This window comes from Mauremys reevesii, linkage group 7 (genome assembly GCF_016161935.1).
Source record: "Mauremys reevesii isolate NIE-2019 linkage group 7, ASM1616193v1, whole genome shotgun sequence".
NCBI classification, from domain to species: Eukaryota; Metazoa; Chordata; order Testudines; family Geoemydidae; genus Mauremys; species Mauremys reevesii.
In genome coordinates this window covers 33,478,856-33,493,486 of record NC_052629.1, presented here as the reverse complement: position 1 = coordinate 33,493,486, position 14,631 = coordinate 33,478,856, and the positions used below count along the sequence as shown (strand labels likewise).

Below are 14,631 nucleotides of genomic sequence, written 5' to 3'. Positions count from 1 at the left end.
AACCATTTCTGCTTCCATTACCCTTACTCACTATCTCTTAAATTTTAATTTTTGATAAAAAAACTTATGCTTGTTCCACTATCAATACATCTCTGTGCTGTGATTTTATAAAGGACCTGATCCTGAGTTGTCCCAATCAAGCTGTGTGTATACAGTACTGTTCCCTTGGGAACAGGGAACCTGGTAAATACTGTGAGTGCCCAGTGGCAGGGGCTAGATACTACAGGAGGATGCTTTCAGAGGGGCTCAGGTACTGGGATGAACCTATTGTTACCATGCAAGGCCAAGTAAGGCAGAGCTCAGAGGATATTGTCTGGGTAGTTAACAGACTGGTGGTGTTGGGGAGCTGACACCCAGTTAAGCACCAGCAAGCCTCTCTCTCGGTGAGTCAGGGAGGTAAAAAAGGTGAGAAATACTCCTGGGCACCCCAAGGAACTGTCATACCATTCTTCTTTTTCTCCTCCCTTGAGACAGCAAAACCTTAATTGTTCTACAGTGTTTTAGTCCTGCTACTGCTATGCAGAGGCCATGAGAATTTGATCCATTGATCACTTTAATTGGGGGAAAGTTGGGCTGTAAGTGGTGAGAGAAATTCAAAATAAGGTATTTATTCAACCATTGTATATAGGGCATTTGTGTTTGTTTACACAGAGAATGCCAAGATAAATACAACTGTGAACAGTAAAGGACTGAGGCATAAAGTACTGGAAGCCTTTACTCATCAACAAATCTACATAGAGACAGATCTTAATCACAATCTGAAACTAAACATTTCAAGGGCTGGAAAAGTGCCATCCAAATTTAGTACTATAAACACTAAACCCACACATCACACATTGAATTTATTCTAAACAGTGGAATGAAAAGTTGTCCGCACTTTTCTAAGCCCCTTTGTACAGAGACTGGGATTGTACGCTGACAGCACTCAATAACTAATAGAATAACCAACCACAGCAGATATAGGACCATCTCAGTCCTCTCTATGAGAAAAGCCTTCAGCAGGGGGAAAGGTTATTTAGAAGATTTGGTGAGAGTAGGTGTCACTGAGTGTGGGGGAGTCAGGACCCCTCACTCAGGTCCCTCTTGGGAGGTGGGGAGCCCAGACTCAGGTTCTGGGCCTCCCTGCATCTCCCTAGCCAGCTCCAAACTGAAACCTCTTCCTGTTGCCTCACCCCGCCACACCCCGACCCCTCCTCCAGCCTTTGTCCAGATTCCTGGGCAGAAGGTGTCACCCAGCCTCAACCCCCTCCTGGACTCAGGTTAGGAAGGGCCATCAAGTATCATCCCTCAGTGAAGTCACACCCTTATTTCCCATCCCCATCTAGTATTGGTGCAGTACCCCAGGGAAATGGAGGCACATCCCGTGTTAGCAGAAGCCGGTAAACTAGTAAAACTCCCATGCAACATTACCAGGTTAACACTCCCTACTCCATCACAGTAGGCGAAGGGCATAGCCAACTCCTCCTTTCTCCCCTGAGTCATAGATAGCCCATGATCTGTGGGAAGACTTGTGGATCTCCAGAGTGTCACATGGCAGGCTGAGCCCGCTGTATTATTTTCCAGGCACTCTCCCATCTCTTTTGGCAACACAGAGCCATGCAGTGACTGACTCCCCCTCCCAGGGAGATTGCTGCTGATAAGACTTCAGAGTTAATGCTGACTCAGCCTGTATTAACTCCACCAGGAGTTTCCAAAGGAAATTCTGTGAGTTTACAAAGGTTGATGCTGCAGATATTAGAACAATGGATATCCTTTGACTGCACCCCTCTACCCAGAAACACATCCCTCCCAAATCTACTGAGACTATGGCCTTGTAGACACTAGAAAATTAGGTTAGTTTAACTATGTCCATCAGGGGGTGTGAAAAATCCACAGCCTTGAGCAGCATAGTTAAGCCGTCTTAAGTCTCTCTGCAGACAGCGCTAGGCCAAGGGAAGAATTCTTCTTTCATCCTAACTGCTGCCTCGGGATTACCTATGCCAAACAGGAGATTCCCTCCTGTCGGCGTAGGTAGTGTCTACACTGAAGCGCTACAGCAGTGCAACTGTGCCACTGTGCATTTTAAGTGTGAACAAGCCCTAAGCAACAGGATGTTCCTGTTGGAGGACTTCTGCAGGTCAAGTGGCGAGAGCTGCTACCCTACCTCAGATAGTCTTGGACTCATTGGAGTGGAATTTACACTACTTTGATCCCCTTCTTGCAGCATAGAGGGAGGATGCTATAAGCCCTAATGCTTATGTGATGAATTGGGTAACGTTTCTAGAGCCCTTTGGCGGTGTAAAGAGCTGCCTGTTAATCACTTAGTTATAAAAACATTTTCATATATTTCCAAATTCTATTCTGTGATGTGGAACATGGAGACTTGTGGTTATCTCTCTAATAACATATCTTGAGGCATGCTCTGTTACTAGAAGCTCAGGAAGTGAGGAGCAGAGCTTGGTAAAAATGATTCCATTGATCAGACTCTGTTAGCCATTTGCTCTTGAGATGTACCAGTCATAACTGTCTACTACAACTTAGAATCACTAAAGCACGGCACCTAAATGAGACGAGAGACATGAAAGAGGAGAAGAAAAGGCTATTGAGTGGAATCTAAAGTACAACAATTCTAATATATAGGAAACAAAAGACAAGACCTTGTTTGAGGATGGTGCATGAGCAGCCTTGTCACACATAGGAACTGAGAAGATGGAGCAGGCTCAGTGAGGACAGAAACTTTGCAGATTTTAGCTGCTCAGTAGAGACTCCTGAGTTGAGCATTACAATGAAAATTTTCAAAGGCTTGGCCAAATTTGGGTGGATTTTCACAGAAGCAACAAAAGACACATCCCTGTTCAAAAGCATGAGAACACTAGAGTTTCTCAAACAAAAAGTCACCACCATCTTTTTCATATTGAAAGAGAAAACATTTTTCCCTAGCCTCATTATCAGAAACTTTTCACTTATCTCTTTTCTCGGCATATTATGAGCCTATCTTGCTGAATGCATCCTGCTCTCAGTTTTAAGGAATTTTTGATTGTTAACACTGAAGATTCTGAGCTGTGCGGTTTGCCTGGCCCAGGATTTTTTTTATTTTTTTTTAAGTTTACACTAAAACCTGAGCCTTTAATTTCCAGTGTCACATAACTTGGCAAAATAGCTTGTCTCCTATATAAAGCATTTTGAACAAGAGGTGCTAGGATGTTGTGACCAGTTCTGTAATTTCCTCTGTTAATGGGCCACTGCATGGAATGCCTCATGCATGGATTTTTGTAGCCATACCCTACACTGTGTAGTGCTCCTGGTGTGTGGAACATAGATAATTGCTCCTGATGTTTGGTCTCAGTATGCTGTGAAGGAGATTAGTTTCTTGAATGACTCAATAAGAGCAAAAGTCAAGGATACTGCTGACTTTTAACATACTAAAATGTAGATCCCCGAATACCATTCTTAAACTGGAATCTCCCCAGCATTCAGCAGAGTCACTTTACAGCATCTAAATAAAGGAGGAGGTCAAGCAGACTATGGCTGACCCTCCCAGGAACAGATAAGCAGACAGAAAATGGTATTTTTAAGGTGACTGTCAAACACGATTCCAGCAAATTTGCATGAGCTTTCATGAAAGTAGAATAAGGAATTCCCCAGTGCATTAGCAGATGTGTTATTGGTCCCTCTGCCATAATAGCTTCCCACTGACATTCAAGATTAAATAAGTATTAATTAATGGAATAGCAACAGCTGTATGTGGTAGGTGACCTGCACTGTAGCCATAACAATTTACTAAGAGCTCAAATAAAGTGAGATGGCTTGGGGGACCTAGAAAACCCAATATATTGGGTAGAAAGTATATACAGAATGCAGATTTGTAATATGTGCTCTGGATTCAAATACAGCTAACCTTGATTGCCTTCATCACTATACTTAAGACAATGGGTGCCTCTCCCTAGTACGTTTGGCTTTCTTTATCTGAAGTGAATCTAACAGGTTCCTAGTTACAATTGTACACACTACAAATTTTCTTTAACCTAGAGTTTAAGATTTGTTTTTCTTTTAACAGATGGAGGAAACCATGGAATAAATTATTTACAAACTATAGAAATGAAAGGGTCCAAATGATGTGGGGAGGGGGGGCCGTGAGAGAGAAAGAAAGAGAAAGAGATTAATAGAAATTATGAGTGAATGTAGAAGGTCCCAGTTCAGGGCAAATGCACTGGTATTTCCCTTCAGTAGTCCAAGACACCCACTCCCAGGCTTCTAGCTCCCCAGCCGTTGCCTTTCTTGGGAGGAGACCCACATCTCACTCCTTTCTGACCAGGGTATTTCTGGCTGCACAGTTCCCTGCCTTCACTGTATTATTCCCAGCAGAGACAGGCAGCCCAACCCCACCTGCTTGCTTTAAGCAATGGATAATTGAATGATTGTCGACAGTTAAGTACCACACAAATGTTACTCTTAAGATAAAAAGTACTACAGAGAAAACATTAAAAACAATAAAAGAACGTACACACAGGCTAATAAGCTTACCAGAGTTCACCTCCACTCTAACAGGGGCGCTGGCAGAGAAGTCCCTCAACACCCCACCCTGGGGGTTTCCTTGTGGGTATGAGTTCATTGCAGTTGCAGCTCAGAATAAAGCACAGAGTCTTATGAGGCCTCAGTAGGCCCAGTCTATCTAATCTAACCCCTCTCAAAGGGACCTTTTGTGGACCAGGGGTCCTGTTTCAGGAAGAAGGCCCTGAACCCATTTAAAACCAGGATTTTTAGACAAATAGCCTTTTTTGTTGGTCTGTCTCTGGAGAATCCAGTTTGAACTAGCATGCATCTCTCTCGAGGATGGGTGGTTTCAAAGGGATGATAAAGGAAGTACACTAGCATACTAGAAAAGGTACGTGCAATGCCACAGTAACATACGCAATTGCATTTTTAATACAATGTGCCCCAAAGGTATTAACCCTAATTTAACTTCATTGAATTAAGTTTATTTTAATTCCATAAAGGATTGTTCAGGACATTGCAGGATATTGTCAGTCTGTCTCAGAGTTCATAAAGATAAATAGCAGTGAATTGAGCCACATGTAGGGTAGAAATATCCTGTGCATGCTGCCATTGCACGTCAAATCCAATCAACAACCAGGCATGCTCTTCTAGTTTCAAGTGCCCCCGGCATAGGGACATGTGCTGCTCTGTGCTCGTTTTGTGTTGTACACCAGTAGGGACACAGGTGAGATCACTGAACTTATTGTACTTGTAACCTAACTTCACTCAAAGTAAAAACCCAGTAACATTCCCTATGCTACCTCATCTCCTGCACCTCATCACCTCAAGGAATGCAAGGGGAGAGACTCCCTGACAGAACCATCATAATTTCCCCATTTTACTGGTAGGGGTAGAGAAAAGGAGCTTGTTCTCCTTACCTCCACCACTCTGACCAAGGAATGTGGCAATGAGCTGTCCCAGAAGCTACTGGCGCTATCTATAGAAGGAAAGCTTGGGGTTATATGGAAAAGGTAGGCTAGGGAAGGGTCAGTGAGGTGATGAGGGAGAAGCATGTGAGGAGTGGATATGGGGGAAAATACAAGGAAGGGCAGGGCTTGGGATCTTGTCAGCAGTGGTAAGGAGGAAATTTTTTTTGGAGAGTGAGTAATTCACTGTGGATTATTTACTCAAGCAAGATCAAGACTGAACAAAGCAGTGAACTGAGGGAGACAGAACTGATATAAACAATCAATTCAAGCCAGCCAAAGTCATCAGTTGGGGAAGGCAGAATCAGTTGAAAACTGAGGACAGCCCATTGAGGAATGTAGATGTAAAAAACCCACACACAAAAAAACACACAAAAATAAAACCTGGCAACCAAAAGAAAATGTCAGAGGTAAATATTGAAAAGATTACCAGAATTGTTAGTGTAACATTGATTTGTTGGGGGTGGGGGAAGAGACGGGGAAATACTTTCACATTACAGTCAGAAATGAGGAATAATTGCAGGACATCCTGTAATTCCCAATCTTCTGTTTTGCTTGACTTTTGCTACACTACTTACTGGCAAGAAAAATAAACTGCATTTCCAAGTCTTCAACTCCTCATAGCCTGTATTTCCGCAGCCATGAGGAGAAAGGGGATGCATGTACAGTTCTTAAGTAGAAAGGATCATCTTTGGTTAATTATATCTGTAGACTGTTTGAAGCCTGCGGTGGGGGTTTTCAGGATGACTTAAGAGGTATGCAAATGCCTACACAACTCCTTGGGCCCTTCTTGCGTTTGAATACACTGGGTTGCCAGAAACAATTCTATTTGTACTGACAATGGATATGAAATCCTTCTATAACAGTTCATATTTATTACAGTGAAAGTATACGTTCCCCTCCTAGTCCAACAAAAGCCAATAAAATAAATCTCTTAATGGAATAAATCAGGTAAAAGAATACATTGTGTGCACATTGAGATACTCACTAGTAAAATACAGTGATGAGTGAACCCTTTAAAAGCAATGCTTGACAATGGGATTGTACGGGGAGACTTTGGCAAACCAGTAAAGTGCCTGAAACCACTATGGCTTATTGTTAAAGACAACCTAGTCAGCAAGCTGTTAAAAGCAAGTCTCAGCCTGACCAAGGCAGGAGGGGAGGGGGGTTTAGGGTGCCACCGAAAGGGCAGCTTGACCCCATGTCTTCCCTGATGAAAATTGTGTTGAAGTTGCTGATACATGCATTTTAAAAGAGTAGGATATGCCCCAGGAATGTCTATTGAGGTCTCAAGGCTGCAAGTTCTGGAAAAACCCACACCTGGTTATTCAATAATCAGAAGGAGCCTCTTGCTTGATCACTGAAACGGCGTACTTAACAAGGTTTCTTTAAGGGACATGGCATTCTATTACTAATGTATAAATAAGGGGACTCGTTTGGGGCCTCTTCAGGACTGGTCTCTCCCTCTGGATGAATCTTGTGTTCCCCAGCGGCAGACAGGCTCCCACTGTACCACTCGAAAGCCACACTCAGCTTTGGTAATTATCAAGGGTTGGGGGTGTTTTACTAATCTTGTTGTGGACGTGTGAAAGTGCTTGAGACTAGTAAAGTTTAGCTTTAAATGAAAGCACTCTTGTGTTGTCCTGTTTGTGCCAGCCATCTATCGGTCAGATGGCCGTGTCTCTCCTGATTTATTTCCTGACACCTCCTCGCACAGAGTAAAGTTACCAAGAGCTTTGGGTTGAAAGAACCCTGGGCAACAGGATAACTGAGAATAATCTTGCAGTCTGCCATGCAAATGTGTGAGAGACCACCAAGTATAGCAGGCCAGCTCCTCAACTGGTGTCAATGTTCATAGCTCCATTTGAAGTCCAAAGTGCTATGACATGACTTCAATGGAGCTGACAATTCACAGCAGCTGAGGATCTGCCCCAGTGACTTGATAGTGCCATACTGCATCGGTTCTTCTCTGTGTCTCCTAAATGGCATTCCACTGTAATCAGAACATTTGGGGAGACTTTGGGGCAGTCTTTGAAGACAGGCCTAGTAAAAGTCAGTTTCAGGTTGCCAGTCCTCTTGCAGGACACTATATAAAGTTCCTGTTGACTTTCAGACCGCCACATACAGACTGAGAAATAAAGTACACAGGCGAAGGGCCAGATCCACAGCTTAAACCAAGAGGCACAAAACAATCCTGAATCTTGGCCCAGCTGTTTGCCAGGCCAGTCAGTCTGCCATCACTTAGAGCACCATGGAGGTTGCACCGAAGTGCAAAATCTGGTCCTCCCACAGAAAATGCAGCCAGGCTGGATTGCTGCAGCATCAGTACTTTGTTATGTAAGCGTTCTCCCACAACCCGCCCCAGTAATCACTGGGACCCTATCAGGGCCGGCTCTAGACCCCAGCGCGCCAAATCCTAGAACCGCCCCTGGACCCTATGTTCTTTGCCACAGCCTTCAGTACAAAGCATCAAAGGAGCACGCGGCTCAGTGAGATCGTTGTTAATGGAGTATCAACAGGGAGATGGGTAAAGAATATAATCAACAATTTAAGATGAACTGAAGTGTTTAAATAAAACCAATTAATGAATTGGCATTTCCCCTGGCACATATACAGTTTAAACAATTGTTGACAAGCCTCTAGAGCAGGACAGTAGAAAGTGCAATTCCTGAGTAATAGGATGGTAGTTGGTGAGATAAGCAGTTGTTGCCAGAGAAATACAAAACAATGAATGCAGGACTTGGCACCTAACAAACTATTCAGTTAATGGTTCACTTTTAAGTGAACAATGACAGGAAAAAGAGGGGGCATTTGCCAGCCAACACATATATATATCCTGAATGCACACAGGACCTATGCACACAAGTCAATACAGGACACAAAGACATCCTGGAGTGCCTTGGTGCTGGCATGCAAAGTATGCTATTTAAATGCTGACGAAAGTACCTCCTGGGGTGTAACACAAGCGCGCTGCACTCGGTGAGAGTGGGCTGGACCACTTCATTTTTAACCACCCTACTTCCCACGCCACATGAGCTGGTCAGATCAGAGATACATTAGTTTTCAAATCACATTCTTGTCAAGCAGCTGGTGGGATGGGGTGGATTAATGATTAAATTGCATCTCTGCTCCCCCATCAGTTGCAAGAAATGGGGAACCTTTTTATTTAAAAAAAAATCCCCCATTCTTCATCATAAGAAGCAAGCAGCAGCTCGGGTCTACTTGATTTGTTTTGTTTTAAAGTTCTTCGTCAGGCCTGTCCTCCACCTTATAAACCTGTAAGGGGAACATAATTCTCAGAACTGATTTTAATGTTCTAAATCATTTAAATGGATTTAATTTAGGCTCCTTTGAAAAATAATCCCAGCCTTACTGCATTTGTTTCATCCTTGATACTATTTCATATTTTTAATTGAATGAAGTGCTGCTGGGTAATGATCTGATAGGGGAGAAGAATGTATAGTTCTGATGTATGTGTTCCCAGGAAAAAATCATGAGTTGAAGCATGTTCAGTTAGTTAAAACATTACTCCCAGCCAAGTTATTTACTTTGATTTTTAAAATAGAGCTAAGGGTTCATGCCCTATGTACCTTGTCATCACTTAAATCACAAAGTTATACAATGCAATACAGCACCCTAGCCAGCCTTAGCAAGATCCAGCTATCACCAAGTAATAAAAGAAACGGATCCTCCCTCAGATCCAACCCCATTCTCTCTACATTTTCACCAGCACAAGCCCCTAGATGTATATTTATATTGGTGAATTGGCCAAACCCCCTTCCCTATTCATTTCCCATCTGCTCACCTTGAATAGCACACTGGGTATCAAAGCATCCCTTCTCTCTACAACTTGTCCACTAATGGTGCAACCATCATGTTTCACTCACATCTGAGTTTCCTGAGGACTTGAGTTGGTGAGCCAGGCTAGGTCTTATTCTGTCACACAGGAAAAATAAGATCTGTTGGTGATGGCTGCTGATAGCCCTTTTGCTCCCACTGCCACCACCTGCCAAGTTAAAATTCACTACTTGCTGGGTCAACACTGCAGTTTTCTGTAGTGCTGAAGCGTTCTTGTAATTTCTAATGGTATTTGGATTCTTCCCACCTGAAGCTATCCCAGGTAGAGGTCCAGGTGGTGCAGAAGACACCAGGTGGAGGTGCAGGTGGTGCACCACCGTATCTCACTTTGACCCAATGCATTAGAGGCAAGAAACTCTGCAGCAAGTAGGTCTCCAATAATCTGCCCACATGGAGAGCTTCTTCCTAGTCCATTAAAGGTTGTTTTTGCCCTGAACATGAGGGGTTTCTGATTTCCAAACATTTTCCTTTAGAGGATTTTAAAATAATAATTAATAATAATGTAACTCTAGGTCTGTAAACCCATTGCTAACTGCCCAACCAGCCCTTGGAAACTAGGCCTCTATATTCTCCCAGCATGACCAAACTGATTGCAGTGCCTAAGGCCTATCCCGTTTCTATGGGATTACAGGGATGTAGAGATGTTGACATCATTCATCCGGATAGCAAGAAGTGGCCTAGTGAGGCGATGGCCCTCAATTTCTGTAGGTAAGGCAGAGAGTAAAGTACACTGGAGTGAAGCAGGGACTGCCTAAACACCCTTCCCCACATCCAGGAACCAGAGGGAGTCAGGCTCGGAATCTCAAAAGGTGTTTATGCACCTAACTTCCATTGAAATCAGTAGATAGTGCCTCAAAGAATTTTCCAACTGCTATTAAAACGGCAGTTGCCAGTTCTCTAAAAGATTGCTTAATGATTCACTACTAAGTTAAGAGTCTTGGAACACAGAAAAGTTCCAGAAGGGAAGAAAACTAATGTTCTGCAAATATTTTAAAAGGGTATGTGTTGCTGTTACAGGGCCATCACAGTATAAATAAATGTGCAAATGCCAGATCACAGGACTCGTGCCACATCTGAGATAATGGCTTTTCATTAACAAAGTGACACTAAGATTAACTGTATGCACTGCTTCCAAGCAAGTTCATCTACATGGTTTATTAGTGCATACCAGAGAGTTGCAAGAATACAGAACCAGCCTCCTCCCCAAATAGAGACAAAATTTCCTCCTTCTATCCCCACTCCGAATCCTAGCAGGCCACAGCTCTCACCCTGCGCCCCTCCCAATCCAACTCCACACACAAGGTTAGTGTTTTTGCTGAATCTGTTCCTCACATGGGCATTACATCATTAAGATCCAGCTCTGATGAGATACTGGATTTCAACAGAAGGCTTTGTGCTTAAGGAGATCAAACTGTGACAAATTTTGGTGCTCCATTTACAAGAAGTGCTACACAATTGGTGTCAATTCTCAATCCAATACTGGTACACGTTCTATGGCCTCTTGCACCTATAGTTATTGCTTGGGTCACATCAGTAGTGACAGTTGTGTATTAAACAAATATGGACGAGTTTGTTCTAGATATGACAAAGCTCAGTGTAATTCCCAGATTGAAAAATACAGAGATTACTTTAATTTTAAGAATCTGAATACCTGTTTATCTGAGAGGAATACATCAGAAATGGATTCAAGCTCTAAGATGCAGAAGTGGCTCATGAGAAAGATCAGAGACACCTGCAAATTTGGTTTTAGATTTAGATTTTGAACAGCCACAAAACATGAGGTAGTTTTCAGCCGGGGTTAGAACATAGCTTGAGAAATGACATTACTTTTCACATTTGGGTGATCATCTGGCCCTTTAAATCCAGATCGAGGAATTGTAGGTACAAATGTCTCATACACAATCCCCAGAACTTATTGAAGTTCTCTCAGCAAAAAAAATTACTGTGAGGTTGGCTTTTGTGCACCAAGGCATAAAATAAAGTGGTGATAAATACAAATGAGTCAGAAAGATGGAAAAGAAAGCAATTAGCAGGAATGAACTGGTGATCTTGACTTATTACAATGAAATTAAGCAAGCTTTCCAAAAGGGCAAATTTAACACATCCACCCACAATGAACTTGAGCAGCAGGGTTTGCTACCACTTCTCCAAACTGTTGCTGTGGTCTGGCCTTTCAGAAGTCTGACTACAGCTCTTTCGTCAGCCCCAGAAGTCAAACCTAATAGAATTTAATATATTGAGACTAGGCTCACCTAGCTGTCATGTTTCACAGATCCATGTGGATGTTGGCTGTTTTTAATTAAAAACAATTTTTATCATAATACATTTCAACAGACCAATCTGTAGTCAAACCCTGCCTTTGCAACTGTACTTAAAGCTCAGTCTTTTCTGTGTATAAATAATGGTCTGCTTAGCATTACTGTAATGAATGGATTGCCTGAATATATTAATTCTTGTGATCAAAAACATCAGAACAATGGATAATGCTAATCTCTTACTACCAGACATGTGCAGTTTCAGCGCTGAAGTTGTCACTAGGAAGTCAACCTCAACCCATTAATTGTACTAGAGTGACAGGATCTCATGGAAATAAGCAGAAAGCTTTGTGATGCTAACATGAATTACCTAACATCTAGGCAGCTTCCCTCAGAGTTGAGTGGAGTTACCCAAGTATACCCAGCTGCACCGCAGGAGGAACTGTGGGACTTACTGTATGTAAGGAATACCGACAGTAGTGCCAAAAGTAATACATGTAGCCTGAACAATTACTATACTTATAAGATTATATACTGGGGTGCAACATGCACTTTTTATAGAAAACAGGTTCTTTTCCTAGGCAGCTACTTCAAGTTAGTTGAGGAGATGGAATCTGGTGAAACACACAGAGAAACTTTATTTTATACAGACAACCACAATGGAAATCATAGGAAATCAATATACATAGCACAGAATAAAATACATACAGTAAAGTGGTTTCCTGCATTGTTCATACTTACAGTCTAATTTTGGGCATACTTACAACTCTGTGGAGACCACTGGTAACAAGAAAGGAAAAGTGAGTGGAATCCATCAGAATGAAGATACTGATTCAGTTTACACTGTCTCAGGGTGAACCTAAAGAAAAAGGAACTGGGTGTGGTATTTTACACCACTCTTTATGGTAATAGTACAGATACATACTATATTTGATCCTTTACCCTGATTATAATAAGTCAGTAGCGGCCCCTATTCATATGTAGCTTTTGGGCTTCCCATAGTAAGTATCAAATATTAATATTAATGTTTTACATTACTTATTTCTTAATAATTCCTATACGTAAATGCAGTCTAAAGTGCTTAAATACCACACAGCAGCTTAATTGCCAAAGCCCCCTGTCAAAGCTGATTTCCCACTCTGGCACTTCAAGTGCAGAAGGTGGGGGCCCACAAGGATTCTAAACGTTAATACCGGCCACTCCAGGCTTATATTAAACTCCCAGAGTTACAGCTTCTCTCTGACTTTGGATGCATAGATGCTGCCACCACCCAAGTACAAAAAAACCCCTTTTGACCCAGGAAGGTGCACTTGGGAATTCCTTCCTGTGGGGTGCCCTCAAGCCCTTTCACTACCATCCCCTCCAGGGAACAGTTGCGGAAAAAAAACAAAGTAAATCAGCTGTTGTCACCAGCTAATTAAACAACATATGCACAAACCTCTTAGGACACAAAAAGCCCAATCCTGTTCTTAAAAAAAGGAAAATTTTATTAGAAACAAAAAGAAAGAAAATACATCTGGAACTTAGGCTATTGCTAGATTTAAAAAGAGCAAATACAATAATTAAGCATCAAGAATGGTTTTCTTGAGGTCCAGCTTAATGGTTATAAGCAAAACAAAAGCATTTGGGGGTTAGCACAAAGGAGTCCACAAGCCTTACAGAAATAAAAAAGATAAACCTAATCACGTCTTCCTAGACATTTCCTGATCTACTTACATATCTGGGGTTTCAAATTGAGTAGTTTCTAGGTATGATCTGGTGATTTTCATACCTTTTTACGGTATAGCTCCGTCCCTGTTTTTGCTCTGTCCCCTCTCTCTGGAGAACAGACAGACAGATAAATGAAAAGTTTCCCCCCTAAAAAGTTCTAGCCTTCCCATTGGCTCTTTTAGTCAGGTGCCCACTCCATTCCTTTTACTGATGGGCTTTTTTAACCCTTTGCAGGTAAAGCAAGTAGAGAATAGATACTAACAGGGATTTTGTAGCTAACTGTCTGGATGGGTGTCCATAAATGAAGGGGGGGAGCTCCCTTTTATCACCCCCCCAACACACAACACTCCCTTCTTGCAGAACTCTGTGGCATTCTGTATCTGATTGTGGTTGCCTGTCTGTCTCCCAGAGTGCAAAATGTCACACCTGGGGTTATCATCTTACGTCTCTCTCATTTCAGCTGCACTTCAACTTTTAGTATAACTATCCTCACAGACCCTTAGCCTAATAACTATAGCAAGCTTAATAACCCATTTACTTATGTTCAGCGATTCCCCCCCATTCCCCCCACCCCATGCATGTTCTAAGCTAATAAGCAATATTAGCAATTATACTCCTATAAGGTCGCTTTACCTCTAGCAAACATAAAATCACTCACAAGACAGGGTTATTACATTATTATTAGGTCAGGAGTAATTAAATAAATATGGATCTGCCTGGAACCAATGCACTTAACTTTCTACATGCCAGAGCTTCTGGCACTCCCTTATGAAACAGAAAAGAAGAGAAATGCTTGCAAGAATGTACTTTTGTAACAATGCTTGGACACAAATTACTAGATTTAACCTAGCAGTCAAGTAAATATATCACTTGTAACACCTGAAACTTATGAGGCTGTAGTAGGTAGAACTATTGCAATAAAGTAACAGAACGCCACTAGCCGTCACCTTCAGCCCCCAACTAAAACCTCTCCAGCACATCATCAAGGATCTACAACCTATCCTGAAGAATGATCCCTCACTCTCACAGATCTTGGGAGACAGGCCTGTCCTCACTTACAGACAGTCCCCCCCCAACCTGAAGCAAATACTCTCCAGCAACCACAGACCACACAACAAAAACACTAACCCAGGAACCTATCCTTGCAACAAAACCTGTTGCCAACTCTGTCCACATATCTATTCAAGGGACACCATCATAGGACCTAATCACATCAGCCACACCATCAGAGGCTCGTTCACCTGCACATCTACCAATGTGATATATGCCATCATGTGCCAGCAATGCCCTTCTGCCATGTACATTAGCCAAACCAGACAGTCTCTACACAAAAGAAAAAATGGACACAAATCAGACATCAAGAATGA

At 42.3% G+C, this 14,631-nt stretch overlaps 1 long non-coding RNA gene across 2 annotated transcripts in view; it reads right to left on the bottom strand.

The window, feature by feature from the left end:
* Positions 1–14,631, bottom strand: part of LOC120369312 — a 44,700-nt gene that overhangs the window by 22,321 nt on the left and 7,748 nt on the right. The window contains exon 1 of one of the 2 annotated variants that reach the window (XR_005583061.1): positions 12,319–12,398. The exons of the other annotated variant lie outside the window; for it this stretch is intronic. This is a non-coding gene — a long non-coding RNA (uncharacterized LOC120369312). Of the gene's footprint in view, positions 1–12,318; positions 12,399–14,631 lie in introns of those variants that run through there. 2 annotated transcript variants of the gene reach the window in all.